The following is a 25,046-nucleotide window of genomic DNA, read 5'->3' as shown; positions in this document are numbered from 1 at the left end:
AGCACTCTAATAATTTCAGATCATAAATGTTAATTATAGCTTTATTGTAGTTCAGTATTTCAATAATCTAAGGCAGGCATTGCTGCCTGAAATAACCAGCTGCTTTTAGTGTTACAGGGAGACGGAACTTTCAAATCTGTTTCTAATTACAAGAGTCATACATCTACTGGTGTTAAGAACACGGGCAATAAAAAAGATTTATTAATTTTATTTGGTAAGTAGTAAGTTCCTCCTGCCTTTCCTAGTATCCTGTACATGCTGAAATGATTACAATAATGATGGCTTGGCGTGATGCTATTTTAGGCAATATTTTGGAGGGAGGTACAAATCTACCACAATAATTTTTCATATTTTGCCTCCTATGTGCCTTCTAATCAAAGTATTCTCCAGGATTTGATCTCTTTCTTTCTCTCTCTCTGTCTCATCTGGACACAGGGAGGAGGAGGAACAGCCAAACTGTTTTAAAGAATTATCTTGATTTGCTGCCGTTTTATTCTATTCCATACTTGCATACAAAGTGGATTGCTTTATCTCAAAAGTTAGTAGAGGTTCCTGAGATGATTGCACATATAACAGCTTTGGAAAAATATGTTGTGGAAATGTTGTATGATCATCTAGATATAAAGGTTTCACTTGCCGTAGAGGGCAGTTCTGAATACAGGTGTGGGCTTACAGTAGCAGACTTACACTTAGAACTGCTGGAGTAGTAGCTATGACATTCTCGATCTACAGTAGGAATGATATTATTACAGATAATACAAAAACAAATGTCTAATTGGCCATGGGTCTTGTTGCATCTATTTGCTTTTGACTGCTGACACTGAAATAAATGAGCCCAGAAAAACATAAGTGTATTTCCATTTTTTTTCACAAAGAGAAAAAGAATACACAGGAGCTTTTGTATCACAAATTGTTAATAATAATAAGACCCATATCTTACTTACTTAGATTTCAGTCCTAATTTTCAACAAGGATTTCCTATTTCTTAAAAGTTTTATAATACGCTCTTATAACATTTTCACAAGATATATTTCCAGTCTTATCACAATACTTCATGTGCATTATAATCATACTACTGCAGAGAGTCAGATACCACTTTTGTATGAGTCACTGCTTATTGAAATGCCCCCAACACACACACACACACACACACACACACACACACACACACACACACACACACACACACACATACGTACTTACAGCATGTTTGTTTGGGTGGTATGTCACCTGGTATATGTTGAATTTACTGAAAATTCATTTCTCAAGTGCGGCACATCATAAATGTTGTTCCCTGACTGCTTGTACATAGCGCATCTCTCGTGGTTGTCCATGTTTGATAGTATTTGCTGCCCTGTGTATATACTGTATATTTATTGCCAGGAGAGGCAGGTGTTCTACTTCTGTCTTTAGGTAGATGGGTGTCAGAAGAGTTACTTTCCTCTAAACTGCATTGACCTTGAAGTTTATAATTTATAAGTAGTGCTGCAGAGGGCAAAGTTCCATGCATCAGGTGTGGCCCACTCAGGAAATGTTTTGAACTTTCACAGGTGGCAAGTGTCAATTACTGAAGTTTATTCACTACCCCATTGAATAGTTGGCTGTTGACAAGTTGCTAGTTACTAATTAATCATATATTTATGTGTCTGAGTGTGCGCATGTATGTGCTTATAGATGTCCATGTTTGTCTTTCTTTGGCATCAGTAATGAAAACATGATTCAGTGACACAGCCTTTCAGTAATACATATCATTCTCTATACCAAAACATTGATGGCTAGCTCTCAGAAGTTTCAGAAAAAATGGTAATTGCTCAGGACTCAGCTTAACTCATTCAAATCAAGCCTTTCAATACCATCCAGACCTGCAAAAATAATACTAAGTTCCACCTGGACGTACCTCAGCCCTGACCATAATAACAGCCTAAACAAAGAAACTACTTAGTTCATTAAGAGACATCAAAAATATATGAATCAAGAGTGTGCTTGCCAATGGAGTCAGCTTAATTTTATGAACCAAAGTCAAAGGACAGTGTCAGACTGATGCATAATCCCCAAATCCATACAATGCTGTACTACAGTATGGATGTCAAGGTCTATATGCAGTCACCTTTTGCCATCCAATAACAATGGTGTTAAGTATGTGTTTGTTAACTATTTTTTTTTTTTACTTGTTTCCTGGAAAACTGGAACTGCTTTAATACCTCTCAACTGTAAAGATTTTTGCAGAATGTTTACATTTTTGCCTCATCTTTTTGGTCTGTTTCCTCATAAAATTGTGGTTTTCTGACAAATCACTGACAAATCGTTGAGGATTGAAGTCAGAAAATAATGACAGATAGTTGAGGTTCAGACTTTATACCCATCAGAACATACATGCTAATGCAAAACCCATTATTCTATCAACTTTCTAAGCTTGAGCAGTATTTAAAAAGCATCCCTATTTTTGGGCCTTTGTCCCCCCATTATTTATGGCTTTGTCCAGATTTCTTGATCTAAGAAGTTGAGACTGATGGCTTTGATATATAATGTAGGAGAAAACAGAGTTCTAGGATTTCTCTAAAACTGTCATCCTTTTCTAGGTTACTGAAAAATATCTTCCTCATATAAAAAATAACAATGTATAGATATTTGTAAATATGCCATAGCTGAAATATGTAGTAGTAGTGAATTATAAGAAATGGCTTTGTTATGCCTACCTTTTTGGTTCCTATATCAAAATATCCATGTTTTGCATTTTATGTATATTTTATTTATGGATCAGATAGCTGGGTTAGGTGGCTGGTCACAGGTTCCTTTTCAGCCATGATCCTGAGACTGAAGCAAGCATGCAATGACATCCAGTGAACAAATAGCTGTTGCATATAACCACAGAAGAAGGCAGGTGCCCCAACGTTCACTAGTAATCACAAACAAAGCACCAGAATCCAGGAAAAGTGACACGAACAGTTTAATTCACTAACACTGAAACTTCACAACAAGTTTTCATCCTTGACTTCATCAGATGAAGTCAATGACGAAAACGTGTTGTGAAGTTTCAGCGTTAGTGAATTAAACTGTTCGTGTCACTTTTCCTGGATTCTGGTGCTTTTTTTGTGATTAAATAGCTGTTGCATGCCTTATAGAGAGACATTTATAATGTCGGATCCACACCCAAGAAGGATATACATTTCATGCTATATAAAGAGAAATTGTGCTGTATACAAGGAAACTAGCATACCATGGGAAACTACGTAAAGACTATAAAGATTTGCATAAAGATTTTACAAAGGAAAATTATGCTGTGTGTTGACTTTTCCTGCAGCTGCTATATTCCTGTTTCCCTCACAGCATACCTCTCAGTGTCTTAGATTAAGAAATCTGGACTAAGCCTGACATATTTGAGGGACAAAGGCCCAAAAATATGGGCAGATTTTAAATATTGCTGTTATAAACTTAGAAAGTTTCTAGATAACGTGGATTGTGTTAACATACATTTTCTGAAAAAGTTGAAGTCTGAAACTTAAATGCATGTCATTGTTTATTGATTTCAGCCCTCAGATCATCCCAGTAATTTGCCAGAAAACCACAAATTTTATGAGGAACAGACCAAAAACATGAGGCAAAAATTATTTGTTATTTATTATCATTTATTTAACATTTGTTTACCAGGATAGTCCGGCTGGACCACTAGTGTCCATTTTCAGTGGAGTCCTGGGGAGAAAAGCTCCATAAATTAGGAAACACACAAGTTATACATCGTATTAATGGAAAAGACAGTAGAGTAACATGCTACAGGATGGCTAATAGTTATAAAGGATATAGAGTTGTAGTACAGTTTGTAAGTGTAACAGTTTCATGGAAAAAAGCATAGGTACAAAATATGTTTCAGGTGTTGTCATAATAGAACATATTTACAATATATACAATTTACACACAAGGCAACTGTAGAGCAATTTGTAAGTGTGCTACCGAGGCTTAGGGAGGTAGGCTACTGTGTTGGGTTTGCCTTCAGGAGGGCGGATTGCAGTTGCATAGAGGCTTGGAGATGCTGTATGATTTAAGGAGATTTTTGAAAGTAATGGAACAGCTCTGCAGTCTGCAGTCTGAGGTTGGGAGGTAGGGTGTTCCATGGTTTTGCAACTTCATTGGGGAAGAGGGATACCCCATGGCTGTTTTTACATGGGATATTTGTGATCAGAGCTTTCTTACTAGATCGCAATTGCCTATTTGAGTTGTAGAAGTTTAGTAGGCCAGATAGGGCAGGGGTTTTCTCAGGGTAGTATAGAATCTGGTGAGCTAAGTTAAGTTGGTGGTATAGTAGTAAGTTGGGGAACTCAAGCCAGTGTAAAGTATGTAGGGACAGGCAGTGGTGAGACAGGGATTTTGCACTGGTTGCGAACCTGGCAATTATGTTGTAGCAGATGGACAGTTTGTTTAGGTCAGTTTTATTTAGGTTTGTTAGTACTGGGGATGCATAGAGTAATGTAGATAGGAGATGGGTCTGGTTATGACAATCCTAGAGTTAGAGGTTAGCTACCTTTTGCTGCAATAGAGGGTCCTTAGTTTTTTTTTTTTTATGTACTTTAGAGATAGAGAGGTATGTTTGTTAAATTTTAATTGCTGGCCAATAGTAAGTCCTAGTAATTTGGCCTCTGGGACTGGGAAGATGAGAGTTTTGTTGGCTGAGACTATGGAGATGGTGAGGTCATTAGAGTTTGTTGGTAGAAATAACATAAGTTTTCTTTGGGGCTAGTATTAATTGTGCATTATTTAGCCAATTATCAATGTCTGTGAAGGATTCCTGTACTTTTTCTTTTTTTTTTTTGGAGGAGTTGTACATTGGATGCTGAGCAGATTAGGGTTGTATCATCAGCATATTTGGACTATTTCTGCTTTTGTGGTTGCTAGGTGGATTTGATTTGTAAAGATGTTAAAGGGGAGGGGGCCGAGAATTGAGTCTTGGGGTACTCCAAGTGTGACAGGGAGGGGGATAGGGAGTTGAGCCATTTGACAGACAGTAACCGATTATTTAGGTAGCTACTGAACCAGAGTATGGTGGGGCTGTTGATTTTTGAGAGGCAGGTTAAGAGTTTATCGTGGGAGACAGTATCGAATGCTTTTGATAAGTCTAAGAAGGTGGCAAAGACTAGACTGCCTTGGTTCCTGAGAGAATTAATGGTGTTGGTGAAGTTAATTTGGGCTGTAGTGGTGCTGTGTAATGGATGGAAACTGTGTTGGGTATTGGATAGTAGGTTGTTAGAGAGAAGGTAGGTGATGAGTTGGTGATGAATACACCTTTCTAGGATCTTTGATAGGGGTGAGAGGATTGCTATAGGTTGGTAGTTAGAGAGGTCAGAGGAGGAGTCACCTTTTTGTGAAGGGGAATGATGAATACGCTTTTCCATAAGGATGGGACGGTGTTTTCAGTGATAGATCTATTTATTAGCAAAGAGATAGGGTAAGATATGGCCTTGGATGCTAGCATCAATGATGGATTATCCATGTGCTCTGTTCTGGAACATTCTTTGTTTTATTATTATTATTATTATTTTATTTACTTACTTATTTTGGGGATATCAGCTATACTGGACCCAAGGAAAAATGGCCAATTTTATCCAATTCAGCCACAGTAACAAGCAAATAAAAAGCAATATGTTACATAAGAGGTAACCCACATCCAAAATAGTAAGATTATGAAACATATGTAATAGATTAGTACACTTTGCATACAGCCTCATGAGCAGTGTTATAATATGAACAGAATCAAAAGCTTAAATATGAATAAAAGCAGAAGTTTAATCTAAGAAAGCAGATGTGTTAGTGGATTCCTCTGTTGCACAAGCATTATGCTTTGCCCAAGAGGTATTGCTTTAGCTTTGTATAAAAAGCATCAACACATTGTTGTTGTTGTTGTCTTTCGGCTTTTCCCGGTTAGGGGTCACCACAGCGGAACTCCGGTCCACTAATGATTGGCAGTAGATTTTCACAAACGCCGAGGTGCCAGCTCGACATTCAACCTTCAACAAAGGCACGCCCATTTATGCATGCCTTTCGAACGCCCACCCAACCGCGGGGAGGACATGCAGACTCCACACAGAAGGCACTCCCCGCACTCCAGCCTAGAATCAAACAGGAGAACCTCTTGCTGTGAGGCAACAAAGCATGAACACATTAAGAGTTGAAAATGAGAAAATAAGCCAGTTCCATATTGTAGGTCTGTGTATGGGTAATACCTTGCATCTGCAGTCTAAGGATTACTGAGGAGTATTAAGGAAGGGTTATGGTGAGGTGAGAGAAAAAAGGGAACATTGTAACCTTTTAAAAGTTCTAAAGAAAGCTTGGAGGAATGTTTATGAGAGAAGAAAGAGACCACTGTAACCTTTTAAAAGTTCAACAGAATATTGGAGGAATAGTTATGGTGAGGTGAGAGAAGGAGAACATTGTAACCTTTTAAAAGTTCTAAAGAAAGTTTGGAGGTCTAGGAAGGGCAATAACTCAGATGGGGACATTGAAATATTAAGGTACTGAGGTGCACATTCAGCAGCAGGGATCCACTCAGTTCTTGTAAAAGTAAAGCAGAAATGATCAAACTGAGTATGATTCCACAAATGTTGTTCTATGGAATCTGCATTCTTTGGTATTTTATAATGAGCCACCCACTGCAAATAACTGCAGCCAGTTCTGTAAGCCAATTAGTAAAACACCTTAATATAGGGAAGGTAGAATTCAGATAAACAAAAAACTGACAACTTTTTTTCTGTTAGACGTTATTTATATGCATATGTAATGTGAGTTGCATTACTTTTAGTGTTATGTTTCTGGATATTTAGGCAATACAGAAATGTAAATCGGGAAACTTAAGTCTGCTGGAAAACTGCAGTATTGCAACTCTTGATTGATAGAAAACAGACAGCAAACTGGGCATTCAGATATAATATGTGTATACTCCTGGAAGCATTTCACTAATAGCAGTATAAATCTGTTGTTTATTTTAGTTTAAATTCATTATATACTGGTGCAATACAGCACAGCACTGCAAGAAAATTCTTCATTGTTAAAAAGTAATTGTTAACTGAAGAACTGAAACTATGTCTGACTTCTGTACAGCCACTTGGGACTGAATTATATAAACAGCAGAACTATTGCAGGTGATACATTTCTTCCACTTTATTTAATTACAATAAACTCTCAGTTAACTGGAACTCAACCAACCAGCACTCTCAAGCAACCAGAAAAAATAATTTAAGAAATACAGTATAATTTTCATGTGTTGCACTTTCTGTTTTCCCCCACAGAAACATGCCTTACGTTTTTAGAGTTTTAGATTTTTAAAAAGGAAGACAGGAATAAATTCCCTCTCTCCCCAAGCAGAAAACAAGTCAAACTAAACAAATAGTATAAGGTATGGTATTAGTCAGACCTATTTTTAATAATAACTCTCAAGCAACCAGAAACTACAGTTATCAGGCATCTATCAATCCCCATGGGTGCCGGTTAACTGAAAGTTTACTATATTGATTTATTTTAATTTCTTTTATTTTTGTAATTTTCCTCTGGTCGATATTCTTCTTTACTAAAATAAATATATTTCCTAATCTACCTTCAGTAGATATGCTCAATGACTTGTCTGAAACCTAACAAAGGCAGTACTTGGTTGGACAGTCTACAACCAACAGAACTTCACCACCACAGAACAAAAGCAACTACAATCAAACTTGTCTAAAATGTTTGGTTTAGGATTTCGTCCCACTCTTTGAGGCCTGATAAAACTATATAGACTAAAAATATGCACTCTGTTTATACTTGTCACATAAGGTGTTTAAACCACTTTAGACTTTTTGTAATATATCCTGAAGAAGCTAATAAGCCTGAAGCAGTCTGATAATCTTGAGATGTAATCCATAGCTTTTTGTGGCATACCTTTTTATATGGGACTAATTAGTTCTGGGTTTTAATTTTAGTTAATTTGAAGGATAGTAGTTTAATTTGAAGGATAGTAGTTTATTATCATTCAGGTTTATTTGCCCGAAGTGCATTTATATTTGCCCTGTCCCACATAGTGAACCACTGGATTCAGATCATGTGACAGCTTTTTTTGCAGAAGCTGTTGTTACAAAGATTAGGTCTAAGGGGTAGCATGCTGATACACACCTCTGCTTATCTGCTTTCTATTTACATTCCTGTACCTGCAACATTAAATAAAAATGTCACTGTGGCTTTGGTGATACTCAGACTGAAAGACAAAAGCCAGAATACCACTTGACTGAATCCAAAAATCTGAAAAACATTTGACTGGAACCATTTTTTCCAAGGAGACCATGCTCTAATATATTCTTATCCACACAACCTTGAATTAAGATACACACACACACACACACACACACACACATATATATATATATATATATATATATATTTTTTTTTTTACAGAAACCATTGTATTTACCTTGAGTACCTCAAATTGAGTAACTATATTAGTGATGAGGGCTTATCCCCTGTGCACTCTATCATATCTTCTTTTCCCCATGTGGAGAAAGGAATTGCTGCTTTTTGAGCCTCTGGTGATACCCTTTCCATTTTATCCCATACACCCACCTGGTTACATTCCTCTTCTATGCAGTCTCCTCAGGTAATGAATGTCATGGTATGACATGCTTTTTATACCAGGACAAAAACAGGTATATGGTACATACAACAATGCTTATGGAGGAAGAGTGAGGGTCTTGCCAGTTTTCCTGACAATCACAATCCATCTCTACACTATGATTTAAAATTATATGTTGTCTTTGCTGCCAGCACTATACTACATTTAATGCATTGTGTGTATAGGGAACCAAGCTGATAGCCAGAAAAGATTTTCTGGAATGTACCAGTATATATCATTGGCCTGCGGTGGTGGTGCTGCGGTAGAGTTGTCGCCTCACAGTAAGATGCTGTCTGGTTCGATTCTCAGCTAGAGCGTCTTCTGCATGGAGACATGCATGAATGGGTGTACCTTCGTTTAAGGTTGTGCGTCAGGCCTGGCAAGCCGGTACATAAAAATCAACTGCCAATCATTAGTGGACCGGAGTTCCGCTGTGGTGACCCCTAACCGGGAAAAATCAAAAGACACAAACAAACCAGTATATATCATTACTAGATGGATATATATCTAGATAGAGAGAGAGAGAGAGACAGAGACAGATAGAAAGAGAGAGAGAGAGAGACAGACAGAAAGGGCATTAACATGCCTTCAGAAAAAATACAGTTGATGTCTTTACGAGATGGTCCTTAGAAACATTTCATTGCAAGATTAGGATCATAGCAATAAAAGAATGCTAATTTTAAGACACAGGAAATGCATTTTTAAGGCATTATTAGCATGTTGGGACTATAATAATCTTTGAAAGCCCTGTCCAAGATTTTTTTTAAGCATACATATAAATGCTTTTTTTGTTTTTGAAGTAGTTCATATATCTGTGAAATGTCCATTTGATAACTTACATTTTATAGGAAAATGCTGACTCCAATACAAACTGTAAAATGGCAATGTCACATCCTTCATTTGTCAAACTGAGTGCAGACACGTTAACTGTGAAAGCTTTCAATACTTTGTGTCAGATTTTCAGTATGGTCATCTTATGGCCCTGTTTTTTAATTAAAGCTATAAAATGTTGATTTTCATCATTTTGATTTAATTTACTGTTGCATTAATGGTTAAGAACTATGGAGCAGTCACTTCAGCTGATTTATTCACAGGACAGAAGATCATCACAAGATAGACCAAATACATATGAGAACCACATTTTGGATTGCTTCATTTTCTTTACTACACCCTCTGCCCCAAACCACTGGAGCTTTACCCACACAACCTAATCTGATTGGAGTTATATCATCATCCTTGAATCTTGAATGAGAGGTAGCAAGGGATCAGGGTACGTGTTTGTAAATATCAGAGCTATATCAAGATGTTTGTGTCTAGGAGCTGCTTTGACTAAAATCCTCAATTTTTTTTAGTATTGCCATAGTAATGGACTGACACTACTTCGGTGCCTGCAAACCAGTTTTGCATGATGCTCGCAGTCTCATGCTATTCTCTCTCTTAATGTCTTTACCTGTTTTCTTTTGACCCTGCCCCTATGTTACCAATACTATGCAGCCCTAGTTTACCATTTCCTTTCAGTACTCTCCATTTCTGTCCCTTTCATAGATTCATAGATTAGTACTAGGCTAACTGCCCTTGCAAGACATTTTTTGAGCCTAGCCAATTATCCCTTGTGAGACTCAAACCCTGCACCTTGTGTTTGTAAGACAAACACCCTAACCATTAGGCCACCCTCCTAACCTTTCCTTATTAAAGTAAAGTGGACTTCATCTAGATAAAGTGCCAGTTCTAGGTTCTCAGCAGTAACCACAAAGCTGACGCATTTTTTTTTTCTTTTGCTTCATGCTTTGCTTTCCTTTTTTTCTGAAACAAATTAAAGTTTTCTCATTTGCTGTTACATGACAGAATTCTTCTGAGCTCTCTCAACCTTCAAGTGTTATTATATAAACTCTGCCCCCCACTCCCCACTCCCCCCCCCCCACCCGCTGTTACTCTTCCTACTATAGGAGCTTGCACTGTGCAATGCCAGATGAATTAAGGCTTACTGAAGTTTGGGTGTAGGTTATTTCTTCGGCAGCCTGCTGTTCAATTTAGCATTTCAAACCAGTTTATAAATATATGTTGATAGTTCTGCTGGCTATGGCTTGACATTATCAACTAGCCTCTGCTTCACTCATATTTGTATTTCATACAAATGTTAGAATCTGTGTCTATAACTTTTAGATGTACTAGTCTGGTAGCTTAACAGTGAGAGGATCCCCCAGCCAAAACTCCAGCTGTAGTCTGCTGTAGCCATTCTCTGAAGCCATGCACCCACTTTAATTAAATTGTACAATAAATGCTCAATTGTATTAAAAATGTGCATGGTGATTGGATAGCCCAGTCACCCTGCTCATTGTAAATCAATACACCAATAGAAACTAGGCTGGCTGCTGAATTTTTGAAGCTACTGAACAATTCAGAAACCAGACTTTATACTGGAATATGTTCTATAATGCCATCCATATGATATTTTGCAAAAAACACAATTAAATATGAGAAAACGCAGGGAAGTTATACAAACTGTGGCCAGCTGGGAAGTCTGGTTACCAGCAGTATGACTGATCAGTGATACTGCTGATTACCATTCCTCTCATGTATCCACAGTTTTGCAGAACATCCCTAATTTTCTTCACTTTTTCCCTTTTCCTTTTTTTTAAATGTTTGCTTTTGTGGTAAACTGGTTGACAGTTCCCTTTCTATTCTTCATTCAACGCATGTTCCCCTCAAGAAGAAGCCCATTAAATTAATTTCTCCACACTGCTAAGCAGAGAATTCAAATTGTCAAAAAATGTTTAGAATGTACTAAACTGTTAAGTATATAATGTATATATATGTGTGTGTGTGTGTGTATATATATATATATATATATATATATATATATATATATATATATATATTTAATTTATTTATATATATGGCTTCCATGCTAATCCCCAATACACTTTTTCCCAAATCACTCATGGTCGAGCATACTTAAACGAAGATGCTGTTCACCGAAGCAGCATTTTCATGTAAGTATGCCTGTTGCGGAGGCCGTACTATGGTGCGGATAAGGGAAGATTCCATTTTCCCCACTGTGGTGTGGTCTCGGAGTGAGAATATTAAAGTAGGGGAGGTGTGGGGGGTATGCCCCCTGCATAAATGCTTTTTTCTTTTCTTTTTTTTTTTTTGATACATTTTAATGAAAGTGCTTTTTCGGTAAAAGCGTTTTTGTTAAAATGTGTCCGGTGATGTTGGGTTTGACTATTGTAGCTACATGCAATAGTCCTAGACCCATATATAAATATATATATATATATATATATATATATATATATATATATATATATATATATATATATATATATATATAATAAAATATATACACAGATATGGATTCACTTTAGAAGCTTGAAATGCTGAAATATCGAATTTCAGAATTTTGAGCCCATAAAGTGGAAATCTGAAAGGCATGAAAACTCAGAAGCGAGAAATTCAAAATCTCACATATTGGAGATCTTGAATTAGCGCTTCTGCTGTACACAAACACACATCTTCCTCCCCACACACAACCACAAGCTCTGTCCTACATAAAAGCAGGGGGACAAGCCCCCATGCACCCCCACACACATGGGGGTCTGTGCCCCCCACACCCCCCCCTACTTTAATATCCTAACTTCAAGGTCGCACTACATACAAATACACACAAAACATTACCACACAAACTACATTCTCCTCGCACACACAAATCACAGTAACAAAACACAATAATACACACCACATGCCCTATCCAAAACCCTTAAAACATAAACACTTACCTGAATCCATAAGCACAGCGAAACACCAGAAGCACTAATTCAAGATTTCTGATATTCGAGATTTTGAATTTTGTGCTTCTGAGTTTTTGTGATTTACAGGTTTCCACTTTATGGGCTCGAAATTCTGAAATTCAATATTTCAGCATTTCAAGCTTCTAAAGTGAATATATATATATATATATATATATATATATATATATATATATATATGTGTGTGTGTGTATAAAAAGAAAAAACTCACATATCTGAATGCCTAAAATGCCCCTGTAATTAGCTCCATGGCATATCGATTCCATCTAAAATAAAAGATATTCCTTATCATTTGCTGACTTCTTTCATCAATAATTTGCCAGAAAAATACATCTTTCATGAAAGTATCACCAAAAATATGATACAAACAACTTAAATTTCGACAAAAATAGATGGAGAAACCAGGCACAGCTATGTACTCTGCAGCCATTCACACATGAAAACAGAGCAAATGCAGTATATACTTTGGATGCTCCAGACCACTAGAAGCCAGTGGAAGAGTATTAAAGTCTTTTTATATGATGGCATTCACATTATTTAGAAAAGGTAAAACTTGTTTTTCTTAAAAATCTGTGAGTAATGTAGGCTGACTGTTAATGTGTAAGACTCATTTTAAAAGACCACCGTCCATTCAATATGAAAAGGATATTTCCTGTATTAAGGGGAGCTTGGGCTTGTTTAACCTGAGGGAGAAGTGAGGGTAACTAGAGAGGGTTTATTGTGGGATTGTACTGAAGGCCAAAAGAAATCTAAGTAAAAGGTTTGTGATGGGTAACATGCAAAGTATTTGGGAAGGAGCTACAGAATGTTGGTTTTAAGCCTGATGAAAATAATTTCATTAGTAAAAAATGAGGGTGATAACTTCCTGCTGAAGATACTTTGTTCTTTAGGAGTCAACTGATTTTTTTTTTCTAGGGAACAGCCACAATATAAGTGCCATAGAGTATGTGTGGACTGATATTGACACCATAGAAAGTTTCCATGAACTGTGCTCTGTCTTAAATCAGATGAACAATCACTGATAGAAGTGTATCCAGCGCTGTAATTATTATATTACCTCATTTGGTAACCATCACTGATCCTGGTGTCTTCCTGTTTTACACTGACCTTCGACCTTGCCAACCATAATGCCTTGTTCTAATGATCCCTCTCTCTGCATGTCAAAAAACTAAAAGTCTAAGTCCTGTCATCTAAACTTCCAGGGAACGCTTGGGTTTTATCTCCTCCAATACTGACTGATCTGTTTTTGGAGCAGTCCCTGGCTAACAAAATATTCTTCACCAGCACTATAATTCTTAGGGGTCACCTTTCTTCTTGTCTTGTTTCTCGACTGTCTATCTTTTACATCCATATTACACTACTGAAAATACCATAGCTTGAATAAGTCAGTTATCTGGGTTCAAATATACATCTCTGCACTTGAAAATCTAATCTAAATCCTTTTTGACTATTCTGCCAAAAATGATTCATCATTAGATTTCTTGACTTGTTGATTGTTGATCCAAGCCGGCTGAAGTTGTTTAGTGTTTTTGTTTCCAGTCCATCAGGAATAAATGTATTAGTTTTGACAGTTGTCAGGATCTTTTTATTCCTCATTTTGGATGCAAATCCATTTTAAGACTACATTGTTTAATCTTGATAAGATATTTCAGATCCTCTTCACTTTCAGCCAGTAATGTGGCATTGCCAGCATTGTGAAGAATTTTGATAAATTCCACCCAATTTTCACATAAATGGGTATGGGGAAAGGGTATAGATTTGGCATATGTCTTTACCACTTCTAAACCATTCTGTTTCTCTGTATGCTGTTTGAACTGCTACTTCTTCTAGATATAAAGATTTTACAGTAGAGAGTTGATTATCTGGACTAATTGGGACCTACTAAATAAACCAAAGAGCAGAATGAAGAGGCACACTCAAAGATTAATGTAAAGCGCTTTTCGTTTATGCCACAAACATAAACTTCTTCAGACATTTTAAAAACACAATTAGTACATTTAAATACAAAGGCGTAACCAATCAGAATAGGTTTAGACATAATTCTTATTTTAAAAAGACAGTGTATTAAAACAATAAAACAAAACAAAGATGCAACACCACCTTCTTGACTAAATATGGGTACTATAAACCCTATATGGAGTGTAAAACTAGTGTATTTACAAACATGAAGTGTAAAAATAAAAAACTGAAAAATATATATATTACATAAAAAGATTTTATAAACAAGTTTTTTAACGTTTTAAACTTCTTAGTTTTAGAAAAATTGGGCAACATGCTTGGCCAGCGCATTTTTATAACTACTTACAACTTGGACAGTGCCAGGTGTGTCAAGATTTTGTTGAAAAACTGGGAACTCTTTAAAGGTGACCATCAAGTTTCAAATAGTGTAGGTGATTTCCCTATAGTTATATACAGGAGAGGTAGGCACCTTAAGGACTACTGTGAGTCTAAGAACATTACAATCAAGACTCCTGGCATGTATAAGTGCCAATCCTGTAATTACTGTTCGTATATGTTGGAATCCAACAGGTTTAGCGTTAACGATCTACATTTTACACTGAGATGGAGGAACAATTGTAGTTCTAGTCTAGTTGTCTACCTTGCATTATGCCAATTTTGTCCTGCATTTTATGTAGGCAAAACTGAGAGGAAACTTCGTACCCGAGTATACAAACACTTATATGCAATAAAGAAAGGGAAAATGGAAAATGCGCTGGCCAAGCATGTTGCCCAATTTTCTAACCACAGGTTTAAGTTTATAGTTATAGACCAAGTGCAGAGAGATGTTAGAGGTGGCCCTGATGCTTTGAAACTTGAAGAGTTAGAGTTAGCCTGGCAAATTAGGCTTAATGCCTATAATTTACCAGGTTTAAATGAAGGATGTGTCATCAGTAGTATTCTAAAACTAAGAAGTTTAAAACGTTAAAAAACTTGTTTATAAAATCTTTTTATGTAATATATATATTTTTCAGTTTTTTATTTTTACACTTCATGTTTGTAAATACACTAGTTTTACACTCCATATAGGGTTTATAGTACCACACATTTAGTTAAGAAGGTGGTGTTGCGTCTTTGTTTTGTTTTATTGTTTTAATACACTGTCTTTTTAAAATAAGAATTATGTCTAAACCTATTCTGATTGGTTACGCCTTTGTATTTAAATGTACTAATTGTGTTTTTAAAATGTCTGAAGAAGTTTATGTTTGTGGCATAAATGAAAAGCGCTTTACATTAATCTTTGAGTGTGCCTCTTCATTCTGCTCTTTGGTTTATTTAGTTTGTCGTTTTCTTGCTTTTTACAGTCTAATTGGGACCTAGGGTAGTTCAGATAATCAAATTGTCCGGATAATCAAACATATAATTGAACCTGATTAAAAAAACTTCTAAAATCTTGTTTTTTTTTTCTGCATGCAGGAATATACTTTTCAACAATTCAGAGATTCCATTTGACAATATAGAATATTTTTTACATACAAGCTGGCTACAAGCTCAAAAAACATGCTCAAGCAAATACGTATAATGTTTACATATTCAGACGTTATGATTTTTTTCTACCCAAAAACTTTGGAAAGTTGGTTCTGATATGTGACATTTCTGATAATCGACGTTTGGATAATCGACTCTCTACTGTACATGAGAACTATAAAAAGTAATATTATGCCCATGTTTTTCTGCATGGCTAAGCATTTTTCATGATTTATGCAATGAAAGTTTTGCTTTAATCAATGAAACACATGTATATACCATTTTGATATTTTTTCATCTTTTCAAAAATCCATCTCCCTTCCACAGTGATTCTTGTCCCTTATTGTTTCCTTAATCCTGCCTGTAATTCTGGCAATTCATGTTCCAAAACTTGTAATCTCTACTGAAACTGTTTGAGTAGAATGGGGGATCTGGGACCAGACTGATTTTCACTCAGATAATCTTCAAAATTTAGATAAACACAAGTGTTTTTCAGTCGGTCATGATGCTGTCTTCCAAGTTTCCTGGCAGACCCTCGTAAGTATTGTAACAGCTGCACCAAGGGTGATGTAATACTTCAGCAAGGCTACTATCAATACCCGATGCCATGTTATTTTGTAAAGCATTCAATGCTGTCTCAATTCTCCTTTTTCTCCTTTCATCACTATATTCATGAGACCCAATAACATACCAAATTGTCTGATTATTAGCACCTAATATGGTCTATTTGAACCCTTACTAAGTTTTTTAACTTAAGCCTATTCATAAGGTACCTTCTTGAAGCCTGTAAAATGGCCATCATAATAACTAAGGGTGGTAACGGTGGTCCAGCCACTAACCAGGAAACTATAGAGCCTTTAGTCATCAACCTCACTAACTTCATGTAGAAAGCAGTGAAGCATATCATGACTGATCTCATAAGCAAAGATAAAGAGACCCCTTTATCCTTATACCCATATTAATTCTCCTTAGTCAAAGGCAAGCCCTGGCTCTTTAACCTTGTTAACTTCTTTGAAAAAGTTGCTGAAGTATTAGATAGTGACTATGCAGTACATACAGTTTATCTCAGACCGACAAAGACCTTTGATTCTGTTTTCCATTCAGGGACTGGCACACTTTTAAAACTGTATATAAATGTTTTAGGGTGAATTACAAATCCCATGTAGTGAGAACTGCAGGTGACTCTTCTGAAAGTAAAATTGTTACCAGTGATATCTCACAGACCTCAGTGATGGCCCTGTCCTATTGGGCATTTATATCTGAGAAATTCAAGCCAATACACATGACCTATGTTTATCAAAGTTTGCAGATGACTGCAATATATGTGTTGCTATTCATTTGTCCATTGATATATAGCATATATACAAAATATGTAGTATAGTTGAGTTTGGTAAACAAAACATCTTCACATCCAACCACATACGTGACATAAATAACATACTCTCAACAACAATCTAGGCAGTTTTGTTGATAACTCCTTATCCTTTGATCATAATGTCTCCACATTAGTCAGGAAATCTGTTTTATCTTATTCAGTAATTAGGAAATTCCTTTATCTTGTCCAGCTGATATTCAAAAGAATTTCCTGTAGTTCTAGAAAAGTCTTACTTCCTCCTAATCATCTATCATAAGGCCTATTATTGAATATAATTCAACCTTTGGTATGCACCTGTTAAAGCATATCATTTAACTTGAGAAACTTTGAAGATTCATAACTAGCAAAATCACTGGCCTCAAGGACCCTCAGTTGCCCTGATAGACTAGAAGGCTTCAACTTGCACTCGGTCTCTTATTGACTGCTCTATGATGATTTGTATCTAGCAGTTAATGTCACGAAAGCCCCTATCCTCCTTGACATTCCATATAAAGGAAGAAATGGTTCCACAAATATCTACATAAAGGGCCTCAGTCTTTATCAACAGATTAATTGTACATACTGACATTACAGAGTCATATCCTAACACATCCTCTGCCTTTGGAACTAATTCAGTGCTACATGTCAAACAGAATAGCACCCTTGCCGCTTTCAAAGTAAATCCTTGCAACTGGAAGGGTAGCTACAAATTTTCTTCTGTTTTTTTACCTCCTTAAGGTAGGAGGCAATGCTTGTGTATGGTTTATTAGTTAAGATTATAATGGCCTGAAGACTGATTGCCTGGTATGAAGCTACAGACCTATGAACTTGTGCTGCATGCAGATCATCTGGCCATCTTATGGATAGATTTGTTCAAATGTTAGACATTATACCCATGTCTAGAATGTATCCTTTTCTGTCTTTCTGCTTTCTCAGAAATAGATGATTTTAACACAATGTTTGGTGCATTCACTCATTTTTTTCTGGCACACCACTGCTAGCTATACTAAGGTCTGTATCCCTTCACTCTGATACTCATTATGGAACTGTTCATACTAACTTTGTTTTATGTGGCTTCTCTGATAGCTCTTGGCAGACTTTTTGCAACTTCAAGTACAGACTAAATGTTCTATGTGTGTGTGTCTCTTAGACAAGTAATAACGTTACAGTCAACACTTCAGCTGTGATACCTCTTCTTTCTGAGCTCCAGCAGTACATGGCTTCTCGCCTTTAGCCATCTGTTATGACATTTGTCTAAGCAGAGTTTGTGGCCCTAATTGTTAATTAGTTCAAGCAGTAGCCATAAACCTGTGATGCTACATTTGTGTTTTGGATTGCACAATTTTACATGTTAAATAATTATTTAAATATTTTATTTGCCTTTGTTGCATTGGCCGCAGTGGTGCAGTGGTTAGCATTGTCACCTCACAGTAAGAGGTTCGATTCTTGGCTGGAGCACCTTCTATGCAGAGTTTGTTTGTCCTCCCTGCAGTCAAGTGAGTTTTAAAAGACATGCAGGTATGTGCTTGTGTGTTTGTGCCATCTGTGAAGATTAGGCACTGGGCTGGCAACTTCACATTGTAAAAACTCCACTGCCAATCAATCTACGGACCGGTGATCTGCTGTGGCGACCCCTAATGGAAGAAGCTGAAAGACATTTTTTTTTTTTTTTGCCTTTGTTAACCAGGTTTGTCCAACCAGGAAGAAACAATTTTCTGTGAAGGAGCAGGAAGCTAAGGTCTAGTTTTCCATATATACATATATTACTCATCCAAAAACAAACGGAAATGATGACATTATATAAAATAGGCATCAAGTATTGAATTCCAAAACATAATAATTCCAGATATACGTACGTAGATATGCATAATCCACATGCATACATAAATATGCATAATCTATACATTTGCAGTAGAAAAAAATCTAAACATTAATTATCTTCAGTTTTAAATTATTTCATTTGTATTCTTTATGTTAGATTTAATTATTAATTATTTTAAGAATGTCTACTTGTGATCTGATTGGATATGCATTTGCCAGTTACCCTGGATCTTTTTTTATCTGATCAAGGGTGTTCATTTATCTGTTATCTATATATTTCTGTTTGACTTTTAGTGTACTGATATGTGCTTTACAGCTTGGATTGTACGTAAAAAAAGGTCCTTGTAGACAAGTCACTTATCAGGTTAGCAAATAAGAAAAAAAAAACAGTATGCACAGCATTATCCACCAAGTTAAATAAGGCAAAACGTTCACAGGCTCATTGCATAACAACCAAACTGATATTCTGGTAAACACATTTCACTCGTATGGAAAAGGGTAAAACTACAAACTAACTTCGAAAACTCTTCCTCCACATAAAATTAGGAGTATCTTAGGCAGCTGTGGTCAATGTATTTTACCACATCTGAAGTTCAGTTCAAGTCTCATTCTCAAGCAGAAATGGTAAACTGCAGGGCTAGATGCAACAAAGAAATTTAAAGCTATTCATTATCGCACATTTGGGAAAGACTCAGACTCGTGGACATTTCTCTCAGTTTAAGAAGACCATTTCCCTTTTTTTTTTCTGAAAGAATTTTTTATTTATTTTTTTTTCACAACAAAGAAAATAAAAGAAATTAACAAATCATTTGCTTGTAAATGATCTAATAAGTTAACATGGCAACAAACTATATACACTATTTACACTGGCCTGAGAAAAGATTAATAAATAAAGCAGTCTGATTCAGATATGAATGGTACTTTTTTTCTTTTTCTCAAGAAAAGACTGAGTTCATTCTTAATGTCTCAATAAGAGATAATATCTTCTTCCATGGATTATCACTCCATGTCTTAGGAGTAATTCTCAGTTCTTTAACTCTGACTTCCATCAGTGCTGTTTCATTCAAATTTATTTATTTGTGTTTATGTCAAGCAAGCATTTAGTTGTTGCATACTTAGTAATACAATCAGTCTGAAAATTATGTTCAAACGTTTGCTGCTGTGCACTAAATAGTACGTTGATCTGTTTCGTAGGGATAATACTGCAATGTTTTATTCAAATCTGCACCACATATAAGGCTACTGATTTGGTCATGTCAAAATTAATATTAAAATTAATAATATTAAAATTCATATTTCAAAGACTATTGCTTTTGAAGTTGTTTTGTGTCCTCTCACCATAAATGCAGTCAGTAACATGACTGTAAAATGACCGCATAAAATTATATGTATTTTGCATTTCACCTCAAAGTGCATGCTTTGGGCAAGTTCTGTATTTACTGTTGCTTATACCAGCATTTTCTCTATGTTTGTTTATGGTGAGTTCATGCATGAAACAGTCTGGCATTTTCTGTCTCTAGTAAATAAATAAACAATAGAGTAGCATAATCTGAACATGACAATGCCAGCTGTGTAAAAAATGGAATTACATTTCATAACTATATTTAAAAAAAAAGATTTTATGCATCTGTATCATGCAAACTAAAATTAATATGGGTATGTGCATGTTATCATCAGTTGTATTTCTTAATAATTACTTGAGAAATACATTTTAGTTTGTCATCCACATGTACTGAATGATCATATGGTTTTCCTTAATAATATTGGCTGTTTAAGAGGCACATAAGTTATTATTCTATTATTATTATTATTTTAAATTGTGATGTGTCTCAGGAATGTGTTTTCAAGAATATCTCAGCTATACCCAATTAAAAGCCACCATCAGTATGTCAAACTGCAGACAATCCCCCAGACTGAAAGGGCATAGTGAAATGGATGTGGTGATATATCAGAGTGGTAAAGCCAGAAAGTAGAATGGATTTAACTCTGCACATACAGGTTTGATGCACATATCCTCAAACTGCTTACTATCTGTCCCTGAGCAAGTCTTGCAGTCAAGGCAAAGCTCATGGGTTCCTCTGTTAAAAAAGGCACATGTGGCTAGTAAATCTTAATTAATGAAGAAGGAATAAACATGCATCCACTGGTTAGTTTGCTAGTGTAGGCCACTCCTTCTAATCTTATAAAACTTTGTTCTTTACAGTCCAAAACTGCATATATTGTATACCCACCTGTTTGTCACAAAGGCATGATATCCAGTTGTGGAGTATGGTTCACTTCACTGCAGTCAAATAATAGATAATTCTTCATCAGTTTTATGTGGAGGATTTTGCACCTACAGTTTTCATGCAAGAGCCAAGCTCCTTGAACTTTCAGAATCAATAATTAATAATTAATTCCAAAGGCAACAGAGCTCAGGGTACATTATGCCATTCATTAAGACACTGAACTTTCAGTTTTCCCACTGTAGCCAAATGTGCTTAAAAGTATCTAACATTTCATAGCTTGGTTAGAAAGCCTTCAAAAGATAAGTGCAGTAATTGAAACTTACTAATCTTCCTCCAGGTTATGAATTTTTTATATCTCCCTACCAGATGGGTTAATCTCATGTCCATAAACGCAAGTTAGCTGTATCTTTTCACAACTCTCTCCAAGTCTCATCTGCTGTTCTGAAGATACTTCAGCTTTCTGAGTCTGATATTTGCTGTTGGAATATTTTGCTGGATATAGGAACATTTTGTGATAAAATTCACAGGTTACTTGTCCTGTGTGACAGACATGATTTACTGCGACACAGTTGTACTTGTTATGGTTATTACTAGTAGCGTGGGAAGGGTAGCAGCTTTACTCACTGGAGAAGTGTAGGCACTATTACTAGTAAGGTAACTATTACCATTTGATAGTTGGTGTAATAACATGCCTGTTGTCACCTCATGTACACTTTACTTCTCACTGACCAAAACAGAAACATGTTGATGGCTTGACACTGTATTACTCCTACACTTCTAGACTGTATCTCAGTTGGTTCATAGGTAAGTAATAGGCTAGATCCCCTTGCGGGCCAGTTTCCCTTCTGGTGAATTAACCTATCCTATTTGGTGTTAGATTAGTCTTACCTATTTTCATCACTCTGCTATCACCCTTTCCTACCAAACACTTCTGCCTAAGGTATACCTACAGGGTCTTTTGTGATACACAAAGTATGACCTGTGTGTCTTTGATGATATAAAATAATATAATATAATATAATATAATATAATATAATATAATATAATATATGTCATGTAACTGCAGTAAAATGCCATGAAGTCAAAATCCTTACTTAAGCCTCTTTCCTTGTTATGCTAGACTATATCTACAGCTATATCTAACTATACACACACACACACACACACACACACACACACACACACACACACACACACACACACACACACACACATATATATATATTGTGCGTGTGATCTTGATCACTAATGCTTGCATTTAAATGTTTATTAATCAACATGTACTAAACCTGCCTAATTGTCCACATCATGGGTGTAAGAAGACTCACTCAGATCACTCTGCCTATCCACTCACTGAATATATAGTTTTGTCTAAGACTTTTGATTCAACAAAATACACTTTGCTCACTTGCATCTGTGATGGTCAGGGTCTCTTTTTAAACTGTTCTTTTAGCCACGTATCTATAAATGAGAGCTCAACAAGACCAAGTTTGCACCTATACTGTTCAGTCACTTCCCTGTGTGCTCCTGGGTAGCATCCAAATTCATTCTGAGTATCATCAGTTCTGCATGTTCCTCAGCTGCCTTCTCAATAATGTTCAAGCAAGCTACCTGTACAGGTGATGACATATCCATCAGTCAGCCCATAGTACACATGTGTGTTTTATGCCAAGCCTCTTTCACTGAGGCCAGGAACTTGTCTTCTAAGTATAGGCTTATATTCAATTACAATAAGGAAGGCAATGTTTGCTGGATATCATTAGTATAACTATAAAAATCAATCCAATGCCATTTTCAAGTGTTTACTTTCCTGTTCCCCAAGACAAAGTACAGACACACTTCTAGCAGTACATCACCCTAGACCCCCACCTTTGTATTTCTCAGCATGCTCACCAACTATCTTCCTTAAGCAATACTAAAATTGGGCAACTGCACAGGCTAACACTTTATCTAACCTCTCACTTTTTTTCATTCTCTTGGTCACTCATTACAACATTGCAATTGATGCAACTGCCTTTTGGTATACTTTGTATTAAATTTGAAGGACATGGTATAACACCTGATTGTGACCTGTAAATGCTTTACCACTTTAGGAGGCTCAAAACCTTCAATTTGCCCTTTCCTTCTAAAATTATTCAACTTTCATCTTTTCAGTGACATTAGCATCTATCTATTTTACTTAAAGCATTGTGTGGTCTTTGTTTTACATGCACTAAAGTCTACATCATCCAAAAAAGAGATTCTTGAATACCAGCACGGTGCATTGGATGTTTAGGGCACTGGTAACACTAGCAAACCTTACAACATGATCTGTTGTCTTGTGTCTGTTTTTCCAGGGATCTCGTGCACCCCTACATCCCTGCTAGTTTTATATTCTTATTTGAAAAGTTGCAACAGCTGAGGAGAAAAGGAGACTCCTTCACTTTGCAATAAGAAAACATATAACAGTTTATGCTAGGTTTCAAATCCCCACACAACTGGTTTTATTGTATTGGTTTACTTGTTGATATTTGTTTACCGGTAAAGTCCAACTGGGCACAGGTGCCTTTTTCAGTGGAGCCCTGGGGAGAAAAGTTCCAAGGTAACAATTTAATGCAATCAATATTTACAAGAACAAATTTTATAATGTATTTTCAGTGGACACATAGCATAGTAGTCAGTATAATAAAATTTGTATTGATATTCACAAACATTAATATACAAGCATTGTATTGAGAATTTACAGATAGAATATTAATTTAAGAAATAGATTAGAGTGAGGTATTAGAGGGGGTAAGCAAGTTTAAGTGTTAATAGAGAAGTAGAAAATGGAATAGTTATTTGGTCGTGCTAATTAGAAGTAGGTATAGTAATTTAAGTACTACAATAAAGCGAAGGAGATAAGCAGGATAAGTGATTTAAAAAAAGGGAGAATGTGAATGAAGGATGTTAGAAGAAGCTATGTCCCAGATGAGGAGCAAGGACAAAGCCAGGAGAGAGAGAGGAAGTCTTTCAGTAATGGCTTGAAAAGATGAAGGTGTGAGATCGACCTGACTGATGTGGGAAATAAAGTCCAAGTTCTAGCTACATAATTCAATAGAAACTGACCCCAGCAGCTCTTTGTGGTTTATGAATGTTAAGCAGTTGCTTGTCATTTGACCAAAGTGGACAGTTTGGTGGGTAGAATTGGATTATAGGGCTAATTGCTGGGCAGGCAAATTGGGTATGTATGATTTGTGTTAAGATGAGCTGTGTATTAGATAGGTGGTGAAGAGGCTCCAGCAGTTAAGTGTTTTTAGTGCTAAACAGTGATGAGTCTGGCAAGTTTTTTGCAAGCAAATCTGGCAGCTTTGTTGTAGCACTGCTCAAGTTTAGAACTACATGAGGTTTGTAGGTTGGTCATTACAGGGCTCTATATAAGAGAGGGGTTAAGAAATAAGTGCTAACTAGAGTTACGTTGGCAAAGGTTGTAAGGAATTACTTTACTCTATGAAGGGTACCTAGTTTTCATTGGGTTTTCTTGATGCTCCTATGGAAATGTAAATCAAATTTGAGATTGTCATTGATTGTCATGCTAAGTAGTTTTGTATGTGAAGTAACTTCAATCATGGTATTATTTAAGAAAGAAATTTTAAAGTTCTTTTTTCATGAAAATGGGATTTTGGAAAAAAGAGAAGTAATTTAGTTTTGGGGGGATTTAGTAGCAGGTGATTATCCTATAGCTAACTTTCAACAGATTTTAAGACTTCTTGAGTAATTCTTTAAGA

This window comes from Protopterus annectens, chromosome 4.part0 (assembly GCF_019279795.1).
Source record: "Protopterus annectens isolate FY-2018-M chromosome 4.part0, PAN1.0, whole genome shotgun sequence".
Lineage (NCBI taxonomy): Eukaryota > Metazoa > Chordata > Ceratodontiformes > Protopteridae > Protopterus > Protopterus annectens.
The sequence above is the reverse complement of the archived record's forward strand: the minus strand, read 5'-3'. Positions refer to the sequence as shown.